Source organism: Eumetopias jubatus, unplaced genomic scaffold, assembly GCF_037043125.1.
Source record: "Eumetopias jubatus isolate StellerSeaLion01/CBP00866 unplaced genomic scaffold, mEumJub1_p1.0 scaffold_7, whole genome shotgun sequence".
Taxonomy (NCBI): Eukaryota; Metazoa; Chordata; class Mammalia; order Carnivora; family Otariidae; genus Eumetopias; species Eumetopias jubatus.
This window is the reverse complement of record NW_028274813.1, coordinates 93,054,916-93,070,234: the sequence shown is the minus strand read 5'-3', so window position 1 is coordinate 93,070,234 and position 15,319 is coordinate 93,054,916. Positions and strand designations below refer to the sequence as shown.

Below are 15,319 nucleotides of genomic sequence, written 5' to 3'. Positions count from 1 at the left end.
TGCCACTGAAATAGTGTCTTATATTAGCAGACAAGCAGGATTCTATAAAAAGTCCTATTAGCCCATGTGATACCAAGTAGGTATCATGAAGATATGTGAGACCTTGACATTATTCTGATTATTCTTCAGTCCATCCTAGCAGGCTCTATGGCATTTAGCACCACAGCTTTCGAGACTGTACACCAAATATAACTGCTGTCATTTTTCAGCTAACCCTAGTGAGGGTATGAAGAAAGCCACAACATGCAAGGCCATCCATACAAAATATTTCTGGACTCTCATCAAAGGGAGAACCACATGCTTGATTGGAGAGTACCCAATTTTTAAAAAATGAATCAGAATAGCAGATAACTTTCCTGAAATATTCTTCTTCCTTTGCTTCTCATTTTCTCCAAGGCTGAACAAAGCTTACAACATAAAAAAATGTAAGTTTCCGGGGCACCTGGGTGACTCAGTCAAGCGTCTGCCTTCGGCTCAGGTCATGATCCCAGGGTCCTGGGATCGAGCCCCGCATCAGGCTCCCTGCTCGGCCGGAAGCCTGCTTCTCCCTCTCCCACTCCCCCTGCTTGTGTCCCCTCTCTTGCTCTCTCTCTCTCTCTCTCTAATAAATAAATATTTTAAAAAAGTGTAAGTTTCCTATCAGATTCACACTGAAGTTTGGCACTATTGAAAAATTCTTCTTTGATTTCACTAAGACCATATTAAAAGAAAAAAAAAAAAAGAGTGGGCGCCTGGGTGGCTCAGTTGGTTAAGCGACTGCCTTGGCTCAGGTCATGATCCTGGAGTCCCGGGATCGAGTCCTGCATCGGGCTCCCTGCTCTGCAGGGAGTCTGCTTCTCCCTCTGACCCTCCCCCCACTCATGCTCTATCTCATTCTCTCAAATAAATAAATAAAATCTTTAAAAAAAAAAGTGAGTTAAAGAGATCTCACATCTAGTACAGGATCCATGGCTAAATTAGCTTATAATCAAAGCAGTTCACAGTTCTAGGCCTCAGTTCCTCATCAGGAAAATGATGTAGCTGAACTACATGACTTCTATGGTCTCTTCCAGCTCTAAAGTTTTATAATTTTAACAAAAGGTTCAGGATTTCCACTTCTGATTTCTCTCTCTCTAAAATAAATAAATCTTTAAAAAACAAAACAAGGATGGCTGGGTGGCTCAGTCGGTTAAGCATCTACCTTTGGCTAAGGTCATGGTCCCAGGGCCCTGGGATCAAGTCCCACAACGGGCTCCTTGCTCAGTGGAGAACCTGCTTCTCCCTCTGCCTGTTGCTCCCCGCTTGTGCGCGTGCACACTCTCTCTGACAAATAAAATCTTTTTAAAAAATAAATAACAAAACAAAATTTCCATAACTGACAAAAAACCCCAACTCACAGACCCAAGTACTCAATGAACTGCAAGCAGGAATTATACAAAGAAACACATACCTAGGTATATCACAGCCAAACTGTTGAAAATGGGGCAGGGGGAGAGCAACTCTTAAAAGCAACCAGGTAAAAGAGAGTTAACTATATACTAGGGAGGTACAATAGGAGTAATGACTGATTTATCACTAAAAATGATGAAAGCCAGAGACAACAGAACATCACTCTTCAAGTGCCAAAAAAAGGGAAATAACCCAGAATTTTGTACCTAGGGAAATGAAGATGAAATGAAGATCTTCATTCAAAAATGAAGATGAAATAAAGATATTTTCAAAGAGACAAAAGTGAAAAGAACTGGTCTCCCTCATGTGGGAAACAAAGGCAGAAGAAAAATTATTAAATTTCCTTACTACCTACAGACCATTGACGAGTCCTTGAAACAGGCAAAGTGACATTCCTCTAGGGACTCAACTGCCTCGATGTTGACATTTTGCTAAGGGCAAAAGGCAATCCTAGCTCGACCCCCTGCCCCAGGATCCAGCAAGCCTACTATAACATATAAAAATTCTTTTGGAAATGTCCTTTATCTCTAAACCCCCCAAGATAGACGTTAGCAATCACCCCCCGGAAGCATATGGCCCACCGATATATATCTGAAGGGTCTCATGACTAAGGTTTTATTAGACAGTAATGAATGACCTTTTCCTAACAATAGGTAGCCCCTTCAAGGTCTTAGAAACCTTGCTTCCAAATTCCTTAGAGACTTCCCCTATCCCTAACCCCCAACTTGAAAGTATATAATACACCACTCCTCTTCATGACCCCAGTGTAGCTCTTTCTGCCCATGGGTCCTGTCCCCATGCTTTAATAAAACCACCTTTTTGTACCAAAGATGTCTCAATAATTCTTTCTTGGCCATCAGCTTCAAACCCTAACATCTTTCCTACATCACCTCAGACTTTTGCTAAAGAAATGCTAAAAGTTCTTAGGCTGAAGGAAAATGACAACAAATGGAACCTGCATAAAGGAACAAAATCTCCAGAAAGGATAAATAATTGAAAATATAAAAGGTCTTTTGAGTATTATGCTGAGCGAAATAAGTTAATCAGAGAAAGACATGTATCATATGACCTCACTGTTAATGAGGAATTCTTAATCTCAGGAAACAAACTGAGGGTTGCTGGAGTGGTGGGGGGTGGGAGGGAGGGGGTGGCTGGGTGATAGACATTGGGGAGGGTATGTGCTATGGTGAGCGCTGTGAATTGTGCAAGACTGTTGAATCACAGACCTGTACCTCTGAAACAAATAATACATTATATGTTAAAAAAAAAAAAAAGATAGCAGGAGAGGAAGAATGAAGAGGGGGAAATCAGAGGGGGAGACGAACCATGAGAGACGATGGATGCTGAGAAACAAACAGGGTTCTAGAGGGGAGGGGGTGGGGGGATGGGTTAGCCTGGTGATGGGTATTAAAGAGGGCACGTTCTGCATGGAGCACTGGGTGTTATGCGCAAACAATGAATCATGGAACGCTACATCAAAAACTAATGATGTAATGTATGGTGATTAACATAATACATAAAAAAAGAAAAAATATAAAAGCTCTTTAAAAACAAAAAGTTATCTACATTTTTATTTTTTTTAAAGATTTTATTTATTTGAGAGAGAGCGCATGCACACGAGCAGGGGGAGGGGCAGAGGGAGAGGGAGAAGCAGACTCCTCGCTGAGCAGAGAGCCCAACCCAGCACTCAATTCCAGGACCCTGGGATCATGACCTGAGCCAGAGGCAGACGCTTAACTGACAGCCACCCAGGCGCTCCCTGTCTACATGTTTAAATGTCTTTAAGAGATTAGTGATTATTTAGGGGTGCATCATCGGGTTCCCCGCTCGGCGGGAAGCCTGCTTCTCCCTCTCGACTCCTCGTGCTTGTGTTCCCTCTTTCACTGTCTCTCTGTCAAATAAATAAATAAAATCTTAAAAAAAATGTTTTAAAGAGACTAGTGATTATTCAAAGCAAAATAATAAATGTATTGTGAGGTTTACAGCCCATGTAGAAATAAAATACAAGAGCACAAAGTGCTGGAAGGGGGTGAACTGAATCATGCGATCGTAAGGTTTACAGCATTGGTGAAGTAGGTTAGATTATTTTTTTAAAAGATTTTATTTATTTATTTGAAAGAGAGAGAGTGAGTGAGAGAGAGAGCATGAGCAGGGGGAGGGGGAGAAGCAGGCTCCCTTGCTGAGCAGGGAGCCTGACGTGGGGCTCGATTCCAGAACCCTGGGATCATGACCTGAGCTGAAGGCAGTTGCTTAACCGACTGGGCCACTCAGGTGCCCCAGTTTAGATTATTTTAAAAAGACTATGATAACTAGTGAAAGTCTCATGGGTCATCTTTAAACACCTTCTTCCCTTTTGGTCATTACGTTTACTTAATAACATGGCCATCAATGGAGAGTAAAAGGAAGGATAAAAAGAAAACTAAATAAATCACCAACTGCAAGTAGTTTTTGTGTACTTTTACATCAATCATAATATAAACCAATATGTTAATATTAAAGTACCATCACAGATTCATATAGTTCCAAAGGAAATGGAAATCAACATGTTAATCAAGATAAACATACATATTTTAACTGAAATAACTCTGAGGGGCTGTACTTTACACTTTAAAAGTATACACTTTTAAAACAGTAAAAAATTATACTATGGAATATGGCCCCAAAGTTCAAACTGGAGGATATAAATATGTCTGGTACATAGTCATCCCACATTATCAACTATTATAAAAGCAATTAATGAAAAAACAGGATTTGTTTATATAATAAAGGCACTGAACACGAGAACAGAATTTTTAATATCTGAAATTTCAAAGAATGTAAAAACAAAAACAACAAGCTTGATTAAGAATGTATTATGTGGGAAGCATTGTATGGTACATATACTCTTCTACTATATCCTAACTACACTGTAAAATGGTTTCTATGATCTTTCCTTCAGAGAATTAAAATAATGCATTCAACATCACACATCAATGAGAGAGCCAAGATTCCAATCTCAGGTTGTAAACCAAAGCCCAAGACCTTCTCTCAAATAATAATGAAATTATTTTATTGACCAGTACACACTCCCCCACCTCTTTTGGTTTCCTACAAGACGTCTGTTCCTACAGACAGGACATTCTTCTGCATAACCAAAATGTAATCATCAAAATCAGGAAATTAACACTGGTATAATGCTACCATCTAGGGACGCCTGGGTGGCTCAGTTGTTAAGCATCTGCCTTCAGCTCAGGTCATGATCCCAGGGTCTGGGGATCGAGTCCCGCATCGGGCTCCCTGCTCGGCGGGAAGCCTGCTTCTCCCTCTCCCGCTCCCCCTGCTTGTGTTCCCTCCCTAGCTGTCTCTCTCTCTGTCAAATAAAATCTTAAAAAAAAAAAAAAAAATGCTACCGTCTAATACTCAGATCCCATAATGTACTTAAGAGCTAGAGGACCCAGTCCAGAATTACATGTCACACTGACTACAACACAATGTTTAACATACTTTTTTCCCTTTAGAAGTTTAAAGGAATCAAACATTTTCTACAGTCCACAAAAATTTACTGAGCACTTGGCATGTGCTAGGCACTATTTGATGGTACAGTGGATAACAGGACAGCTAAGTTTCTTCTGCTTCCAAAGAGTTTACACTCCAGTTTACAATGTAGTGAGGAAAGATTAATAACCTAATAACATAACTTTAGATTTGTCTAAATGCTATGATTGAGTGGCTGGGAAATGGCCATCTAAGGAGCTGAAATCTAAATGACAAGGTACGAGCACTGCTGAGAGAGAGAAGAGCATCCCCAACAGAGGAAACAGCAAATAAACCTAAAGCAGGACAGAACATGGTATTTTGGAGGAAAAGATGCCAGTGTAGCCACAGCATCCTGAGCAAAGGGAGACGGGAATGATAAGGCGTTAAGATGGGACAGGTAGAAAGAAACACCTGAGGCAAGATTCTGCATTTTATAACTAAGCGCAAAGGAAAGCTACTGAAGGATTTAAGCAGACAATTGCATGATCTCATTCACATTTTTAAAAAAGATGAATTCTGGCTACTGGGAGGACAACAGACTGAAGATAATAGAGTGAAAGTAGAACCAGTTAGCTATTTCAGTAGGCCAGGTGAGATGATGGTGGCTAGGACTAGGCTACTACAAATAAAAATGTAAAACAGGAGACAGATTCAAATAATATTCTGGAGACCAAGAGAAGTTGGTGATGGATCAGATATGGGGGATAAGGGAAAGACGATTTAAGGATAACTCCTACATGCCAATTACTGAGATGGGGAAAACTGGGAGAATAATATGGGAAAGAGTTCTATTTTGGATACGTTACGCCTATTCATAGAGTGTCTATTTAGATAACTGGTAACACCAAGCACACAACTAGATAATGTGTCTGGAGCTCAGGCGAGAAGTCTAAAGCGTAAATCTGAGAATTACCCACGTGTAGATAGCACTTAATAAATTGAAACCACTTGGGCAAAGAATTTAGAAAGGGGGAGAGAGCAGGAACTGAACTCTGGGATATGCCTGCCAATACATGGAGGCAGGTAGACGACAGAAGCCTGTAAAAACTTATGACAAGGGGCGCCTGGGTGGCTCAGTTGGTTAAGCGACTGCCTTCGGCTCAGGTCATGATCCTGGAGTCCCGGGATCGAGTCCCACATCGGGCTCCCTGCTCAGCGGGGAGTCTGCTTCTCCCTCTGACCCTCCCCCCTCTCATGTGCTCACTCTCTCTCATTCTCACTCTCTCAAATAAATAAATAAAATCTTTAAAAAAAAAAAAACTTATGACAAGGTGTGAGGCAGGAGAAAAACAAGAATATGTCTCATAAGCTAAGAAAAGCAGGTGAATATGCAGAAAACAATAGTCAACTATACTGAAAGCTGTTACAAGATCTTGTAAGATGGATTTGGTAAATCAAAGTCACTGGTGTCTTGATTAGAGCAATTTCAAGTGGTAAGATGGTTTAACAGAAGTCAGTCTGGAATAGGTTGAGGAGCAAAGTGAAGAGAACGCACAAAGACAACTCTTGAAAATTTGCCTGAAAGATGATCAGAGAAATGAGAAACTATACAATAGCTTGAGGAGAAAATGGAATCCGAGGGGTTTGTAACAGATTTCTATATCCATACTGTTCAATATGGTAGACAATCACAGAACAAATGAAATGTGGTGAGCAGGGCTGAGAAACTAATTTTTTTCTAAATAAATTTTTATTTAAATAGCCACATGTGGGGCGCCTGGGTGGCTCAGTTGGTTAAGCGTCTGTCTGCCTTAGGCTCAGGTCATGATCCCGGAGTCCCAGGATCTGAGCCCTGTGTGGGGCTCCCTGCTTAGCAGGGGAATCTGCTTCTCCCTCTGACCCTCCCGCCTCTCGTGATCTCGCTCACTCACTCTCAAATAAATAAAATCTTTTTAAAAAATAAATAAATAAATGGCCACACGTGGCCAGACTGGACAGTAGAGAGCATATCTGTATACTAATAAAGACGACCGAAGAGAAAGGGAAAAATTAAGAGATGAGACCTTAAGAAGTGAAGAGAAGGAATCCAAAACACAAGCAGAAGAATCTACAGGGATAAACATGAGTGAAGCAAAGCATGAAGTTACAGCAACCGGTGGGAACCAATAAAATTTAAAATCAGAGTATGTCTTAAGCCTGGTTGAAATCTCAAGCATAAGACTAAATTACAGAAGGCTATAAAAGCTAAGCAGGAGGGCTTCAGAAGGTAATTTATATCTACTGAGTCTGCATTCAGTGCCAGGCATTTTCTAAGTGAAAAACTATTTCTGCTACTCAGAACTAGTACCTGTAAGTCTTACAAACAAGAGTACTGATGCTCTGAGAAGTAAAGCAACTTCACTGAAATCACATACATAGTAAATGTCAAGATTTGGACACAGGCCAGTCTGATTTACTTTAGGATTAGATTCTTACCACTACCTAAGGTCGGAGGCTAAGAACCAATGTTTCTAAGCCTGGAAATAATATAAAAAATAGCAGATCGGGCGCCTGGGTGGCTCAGTCGGTTAAGCAACTGCTTTCAGCTCAGGTCATGATCCTGGAGTCCCAGGATTGAGTCCCACACCAGGTTCCCCGCTCAACGGAGTCAGCTTCTCCCTCTGACCTTCCCCTCTCATGCTCTCTCTCTCTCTTATTCTCTCTCTCTCAAATAAATAAAAATCTTAAAAAAAAAAACAGTAAAAATATTTTTAAAAAAGTAGCAGATCAATCTGGCAGCTAACAAGTACCAATGAGCCCGGAAGTAGTAGGCCAGAGGTAAAAACTGTCCCCTCCATGCTATCAAGATAATTAAGGAACATTTATTTAACAACTATTTTTAATTTTTTTTAAATCCAAGTGAAAATACCTTTATTAAGACAAACAGGAAAACACACATTCTTGCAACTTAGATTATCTACTTTACTGAATACAAGAGTATCAATCAGAAAACTGGCAGTGCTTTATAATAACTACTAAAATCATATCTGGGCCAAAAAAAAAAAAATCCTATCTGGGCATACTGAAAAAGTAGGCAGTTAGAAACCGACCATCTCTCCAATTTGTAATTGAAGGAGGAAATTATTAAACTGAGCCTAATCAGTTATTAAATTACAGCTTATTTTAAATTTCATTTTGATATAAATCAACTAGATCTGAGCTGTCCAATATGGTAGCCACTAGCTACTTGCAGCTATTTAAAAATAATTAAAATTAAGTTAAAAATTCAGTTCCTCAGGTGCACTAGCCACGGTTAAGTGCTCAATAGTCACAGGTGGCTAGCTGGCTACTTCAATGAACAAAGAATAGAGTACTTCCATCATCACAGAAAGTTCTATTGAACAATGATTAATTAGACCTTCAATTTTCCTTTTGACTTTTTTCAGGAGAGCCACTAAAAGGAGTAACTTAGAAGACCTGAGTTTTCCAAATCAGTCACTAACCAGCTGAGCAACAAATGTAGGCATCATTTAACAGTGTTTCTAGAAATGAATGTGCATTTGAATCACCTGAGAATCCTGTGAAAATGCAGATTCTAATTCAGTAGGTCTTGGGAGGGGGTCAAGAATTCTGCACTAACAAAATCTTAGGTGATGTTAGTACTGCTGGTCCAGCAATCACACTTTGAGTACTAAGATCTTAGTTCTCTCTGGGCCTCAGTTTCCTCAAGCAACTGGGGCAAGATAATGGTCATGACCCTTCTGTAAACACTAACATTTTATAGTTTGTACAGAATTAAATGCAGAGATTTCACTTTCTGAAGAAGTTTCTTCCCTGAAGTAAATGCTAGGATTCTAACAAACAATATTTGTGCTACCATTTTTTTCTATGAAAAGACATACTAAATTTAAATGAAAATCAATGGAAAAATGTGATTTGCCATATAAATATGCAATCTCTGTACAAGTTTTCAGAAATGGATTTAAAAGACATGTATGAAAGACAAGCCATTAAGAACCACCAGAGGGGCGCCCTATATTTTCTAAATACACAGCTCACAGAAGAAAAAAACAATGTTGGACTCAGCCTGTACTACATTACTGTTACCTTAAAAGCATCAGCTCCACATGAAAAGCGAGTCCCCAGAAAAAGCCATTAACTACAATAACATTATTGTTGTTTTGTTTTTGTAAAGTTTCAGTCAGGGCTCTGAGCAATAAAACTGACCAAAATCCCCATACCACTAACAGGCTACAGAGTAACAGTCCACAAAACAGGCTGAAGGAGCTGACATGGGGCAGCCAATGATGCCACAAAGAACTTACCTTTGGGCAATCTTTCTATTTTAATAGGGGCCCTAGATCATACACGGTTCAAACGGGCAATGCAAACAATGAAGTGGACAGCAGTGGTGTGGCTCACCATTTCATAAGGCAGTACCTCATAGAAAGGAGACAGGCTAAAATATCCAGTTTGTTCATAAATTCTAAATTATGCACGACAGGTAATTACTTACACTCTTAAACAAACAAACAAAAAACTGGAGGGCACCTGAGTGGCTCAGATGCTTAAGCATCTGCCTTTGCCTCAGGTCATGATCCCAGGGTCCTCAGATCGAGCCTGCTTCTCCCTCTCCCTCTCCCTCTGTGCTCCCTCCCCAACCCCCCCATCTTTGCGCTCTCAAATAAATAAAATCTTAAAAAAAAAAAACCAAAAACCTAGAAATACATGTTCAACTTCTAGGTGTTTGGATGTTTTGAAAATCTACACTTTTTTATATTTGTATTTTTATATTTATTTTAGTAGGAAATATATTTTAAAGTTTAAATTAAACTTCATTAAAGTCCTGTATAAATGTCAGGCTCTTCCAAAATCTTTCCAAAGATTTAATTCACATTAACAATACACTTTACTACCTACAAAACTCTTCAAATAAATCACTTTGAGAAGATAAATAGTATACAAAGAAAACCTAAGGGATGGGGAGTTTTTTTCTTCTCACTTTAAAAACAAACTGCTATTCTCAGTATCTTATTACCAAATTTCAGTGTGGGTCCTAAATTTGGAACCATACATTCTGCCTATCTTTAAAAAAGACTGATGAGGGGCGCTTGGCTGGCTCAGTCGGTGGAACACGTGACTCGATCTCAGGGCTGTGGGTTCGAGCCCCACGATGGGTGTAGAGATTACTTACAAATAAAAAATTTTTTAAATCTTAAAAAAAAAAGACTGATGGAAAAGTGCCTATAACAATACCTACTTCAAGTTGTCTTTTGTAAAACAGAAAATTCATATATATCGTAAATTCATATATAAATTCATACAGATCAGGTAAATGCACTATTATATAATTCTGTCAGAGTGAAATGCTCATGTTCAGAGTCATATCTGATTAATACTTCTACACGTATACAACACTTAAATTTCTAGATATTATAAAGATAACTTTTACATTACCAATGAGAACATAAGGCTAATTTCTCACACCATAAAATTCTTTTATAAATAATCTGTAACAAATCTTTCTTAATAAGGCAAGAACTGCTAGTATGAAACATTTAATTGTAGCAACTGACCAGCAATTATTTTACCTCCTCTCAACAAATGTTATAAAATTCCACCTGTAGGATATCTGATCTCCTTTTAAAATGCAATTTAAGAAGCCATTACTCTTTGAGAAACTGTGGCTCCTCTTGAGAGAGAATTATAATGTGGACAGAAACATTTTAGCCCTATCATTTAAAAAAATACAGTGCATAAAAAAAAAAGGGCCACGTAGCAGTCCGTGGGCAGTATGAGTCATCACCCAACTCAAAACTTGCAGCACTTCTAAGCTTCCTCCTACCAGACCCCATCCCCTTCAGTAATGTACCCTGAGTCAGCAAACCTCACTATTTTGTCAGTTATGAATTCTCATGATGTTTAAATGAACTTATGCAAAAACACTGCAACACATTTAGTACTAACACTTGTCATCAGAACATGTGCTGTATCTATTAGAAAATTAACCCATCTTCAAATCAATCTTTAGATTCCTTCTTAATCACAAAAAGTAGCCAAACACTACATTTAATCCTCCTTTGCAAGTAACCAAACTCCAAAATACGGTCATATATAAAGGTTTTTATAAACAATTCTGTTTCCCAGTTTATTTTTTTTCTTGAACAGTAATACCTAAATAATAAAACATGTCCTGCTAAAATCTGGCACATTTCCTAGATGACTGCAATTACTGAATTTAGAACACCAATAAGCAATTTGACAAGTTTCACCAGGCAATTCTTATTAAGTGATGTAACATATATATGTGAAAGGACTTTACACTCTCTGGCACATAGCAAGCAAGCCCTTCATAAACGTGTTTGAACAACTACTCGTTAGAGATGTTAGAGATTCTTCCACCCAATTCAATATTATTTTCAAACATTAAAATCTGACATCTCTAAGAAGAAACTCCAGACGTAGTTCTGTTTCAGGGCCAGGCCCTGTTTGGACAGGACCCTACATTCTTCTAGTCAAATTACTGTTTCCACCTCAGTTTCCCAAGGTTGAAGAGAGTGAATATGTCCATCAGAACCTTAAAAAATAACAAGGCTAGAAGAATCAAGCAATCAGAAAATTACTCTGGACCTGTTTGAGCTCCATTTTGTCCCCGTTAATTTTTTTTCCCTTGACAAATCATCTTATATCGTTAAAAAAAAAAGTTAATACTGACTTCTAAGAACATTTTTAGCATTGAAGAAAACAACAGGAATTTTGCTGCAAATGCAGTAAGGCTTCTAATTCCACCACTTCACTGGACCTTTGCCAATGAGCAAGCAAAAGAAAAAATGAAACAGGAAAGGAATCAAAAAGATCCTGCTTCACAGAGCTCCCACATAACACCTGCAAATACTAAGCCAAGGAACAAAAGGCGGCCAAAAGACCTTTACTTTTCAACGCACCTCACCAAGTCAGATAAAAACGCACCGCGAAGCGAAGAGGCCCTTTTTAGTGAACTGACAAAACAAGTTTCCATTTGTGTACTTTCACAAACCAACGCTTAACGTCCCGAATGCAGCAAAGAAAAGGCTGCAGCAGGGTGGGGGGAACCGGGGGAGGAAAGAAATTAGGAATTCCGGCCCAGACAAGTTTTCTTTACCTCATTTACGGCTAGAACTCAAAACTTGGACAGAGGACTCCGGGGCTCTGAGACCAGCCGGGTGAGTGGTGCGCTACGCAATTCGCCGAGTCCACTGGAGACTTTGCCCGGCCGGAGTCAGCTGAGACCGAGTCACCGGAGTGGGATGGGGGAGGAGACGCGGGAGCATTTCGAAGGCAGCGTGCCAGGAAGGCGAGACTCCGCGCCACCTCACGCTCCCCGGGCCGCCCCTCCCGGCCGCCGCCCCTAGCCCGCCGGCTGGGGCGGGCTTCGAACCCGCGGAGCCCGGCGCTGGTGGCCGTGCCGCAGCCGAGCGGCTGGGCCCCGGGGCTGGCGGGTGCGGCCCGGCCCGGCGGCCGGCAAGGGGCGTGCCGGGTGGGAGGGGCGCGCCGGCCGCTCTGCCGGCCCCACGCGGGGACCCCGGCCCGCCGCCCGCCGGCCCGCGCGGGGACGCGCCGGCCAGGCCCGAGCTGGCGGGCCGGCGGACGGGCGGGCCGGAGACGGAACAAAAGCGCCTTTGTTGAGCGGCGGCCGCCGGAGGGTCACACACAATGGAGGAGGGAGCCGGCTCCGCCGCCGCCGCCGCCGGGCCCGCCGCGGCGCCCTCCCGAGCCGCCCCGCGGGCGCGCCCCACACACGTACACACACACACTCACGGGACTTCTCCGGTTCATCGAGGGAGTGCGGGGCCCGCAGACAGCCCCCAGTGTCGGCTCAGGTCTCCGGCTGTGCTGGCGGCAGCGGCGTCTCCAAGGCTCTCGCTTTGCCGCAGTCGCCGCCATGTAACCCCGACCCGCGAGAGAGGGCGAGGGAGAGGGGGCGGGGTCTCCTGCGCCACGCCCCCTCGCGTCACAGGCTCACTCCACGGGTTCCCCCGCCCCCGCCCGGCCCCGAGCGCCTGCACGCGCCGGAATTTCCAACGCTGGTGACTGGGCTCCGCGCGCTGCGGGGGCGGCTGGAGAGGCACGCGGTCTCGTCAGCCGTCTCGGGTGGGCTGAGCGGGGGGGCTGGCGGGGAGGTGGGCAGATGGGCCCTTACCCCAGCACTACAGCTCAAAGTGACCAAACTCCTTGCGGGGGGGGGGGGCGGGTTACTGCGCACCTAACACTGGCAAGCCACCGGCGATCCAAGAGGAATGAGCCTTCGTCCATGTGCCCAGAGATGGGCCGGGAACACGAAAGGCTGGGCCTGAAGATGGATTGGCTAGAAGGCAACAGCCGAAGTACCAGGCAAACGCTGTTAGAGGCCAAATGCTAAGAAGGTCATTAATTCTGCCTGAGGAGACGGAGGAAGTCTTCTAAGTGAGGTCGCCACGGGTGACCTTTCAGCTGGATCAGGAGCCCAATATAACCGGAGGGGGCGAGGGAGAGGGGGAGAGCGGAGGGAACTGTGAGAGCGAAGACAGGAAGGAGGAGAGCACCTGGTTTGTTGCTGAGCGGGGACTAGGCCTGAATCGTAGAATTTGGGAAGGGGTGTTCTGTGAGATGTAGTGGGAAATGTAGATTGGTGCCTTCTTGGGACCATTTGGATGAGAGCAAACTTGTTTTATTTACCACGGCTTATTGGGTCCAAGGAGCCTTTCCAGTGTTTATGGGAAATTTATGTAGGTATTTATGAAATTAGAGACGCGGGTCAGCATATTTTTTCAATGATGAGAACCAAACGTTTGGCAGTCCCTTATCCATTATTAGACACATTTTCAAGCTTCAAGCTTGAGGCAAATAACCACTTTAAAGATCACATAGTAGCTTGAAGTCAAGTGGTTGGGATGGAACTTGAATGTTTTCTATTTTTTATGTTTAAAGCAATCCCAACTGAGTACCAGGTGTGATAAAGTGAGTAGATAAAACCAAGAGAAAGGGAAGGCCTGGTCCAACTTGTAGGATTTCTAATTTGTGGGTGCAGCCTCTCTGCAGCAAGAGCTCCTTACCTGTGACCACTATACATCTCTACTGTCCCTGCAATAGGATACTCTCAGATTCTTGAGACACCTTTCGTTCCTTGTCCATCAGTGTTTCATCGGCCAGGAGGAGGTAGGAGGAAAATAAATAAATACTGCGTTTTCCCTTGAGAGCTTATAATGTAGTGTCAGCTCCTGACTTCCAGCAAAGACCACCAAAAGAACCCGTTGATCAAACAAAGCTAAGTTTATTGCTTACAACAGCAAGTGATACCACTATGTTGACAGTCTTAGTAGCATCTCAAAGAGGGAGGTCAAGTGTAGAATAGTTAGAAGATTCAGGGCATCTGGTTTAAGACAAGTGTTTCAATGAAAGCATGATTGAGATTGAACTAAATTTGTGATATAATCATTTAGGATGATTACAGGGAGGGGAGAGTTTTGAAGCAAGCCTAGAAGAGTAAACAGTTGTTTGATAAACCCAAGAGTAATTGTGTTGAGGAGCAGGCTCTTTATCCTGATGAAGGCTATGTCAGTCAGTAGTCTATTCAGATAAATAAGACTTTGAGGAAGTTCCTGAAACTGCAATTAAGTTATTTGCAACTTCATCTTCTTGGGCAAGAATTTCTTGGAATTCAAGTCATGTTTTTGCAAACAGTGGAGTTGTAAAGTCATGTTACTGTAGTCCGTCTGAGTTCTTAATCCTATTGTATGTCAGTAAATAGTCTCAATTCTCAGTTTTTCAAACTGCAGTTTCTGATCCAGTAGTAAGTAGTGAAATGACTTTGGTGGATTATGACCAGCATTTTTTTTCTTAAGGAAATAGAACAAAAAACTAGAGTATTGCCCACAATAAAGGGTAAATATGGTTTTGTGAAACTTTTGTTTCCATTATGTACTATATTTCAACAAATCTGAAATGTCATAAATTATGACACACCATTACTTTATGTACTGTTGTTTGAAAGGGAAAACAACAACAAAAAAGGAAACAGTATCTCTTATCAAAATATGATACTCTATTACTATATCCTGATTTCAGAAATATTAACATAGAAGTATTTCTTAAACTTGATGAAATAAGGTATATATAAGTGTGCCAATTGGATAACAATGTAAAATGTATTTCTACTTATCACCCATTATTGCTACAAACTATGCTATTGTTAAAAGAGTCTGAAAGCCACTATTGTAGTGGAGTAATGCAGGAGAGGATCAAGTAAGTACACCATAAAGCAGCATGAGATGAGTGCTTCCAGAGCAGAAATGCAAATTACCTGCTCTTATTGGAAGGAACAATTAATGAGAACATCAGGAAGGGTTCAACTGGAAGAGAAAATATCTGAGCTGGGCTTGATTCCATCAGGAAGGATCAGGAACAAGATTTCTGAATGAGAGAGCAGAACATACAAAGG

General features: G+C 41.8%; 1 protein-coding gene and 1 pseudogene across 2 annotated transcripts in view; both read right to left on the bottom strand.

Moving 5' to 3' along the window:
- The window catches only part of MAPK6 (mitogen-activated protein kinase 6), a 39,264-nt gene extending 26,456 nt beyond the window's left edge, over positions 1 to 12,808 (bottom strand). Inside the window, exon 1 of one of the 2 annotated variants that reach the window (XM_028100236.1) lies at positions 12,661 to 12,808. The gene's annotated coding sequence lies outside the window, so the exon portion shown is untranslated. Of the gene's footprint in view, positions 1 to 12,004; positions 12,101 to 12,660 lie in introns of those variants that run through there. The other variant, XM_028100237.2, reaches the window with a different exon arrangement.
- LOC148163948 (uncharacterized) lies at positions 12,006 to 14,013 on the bottom strand (annotated as a pseudogene).
- Positions 14,014 to 15,319: the final 1,306 nt, after the last annotated feature.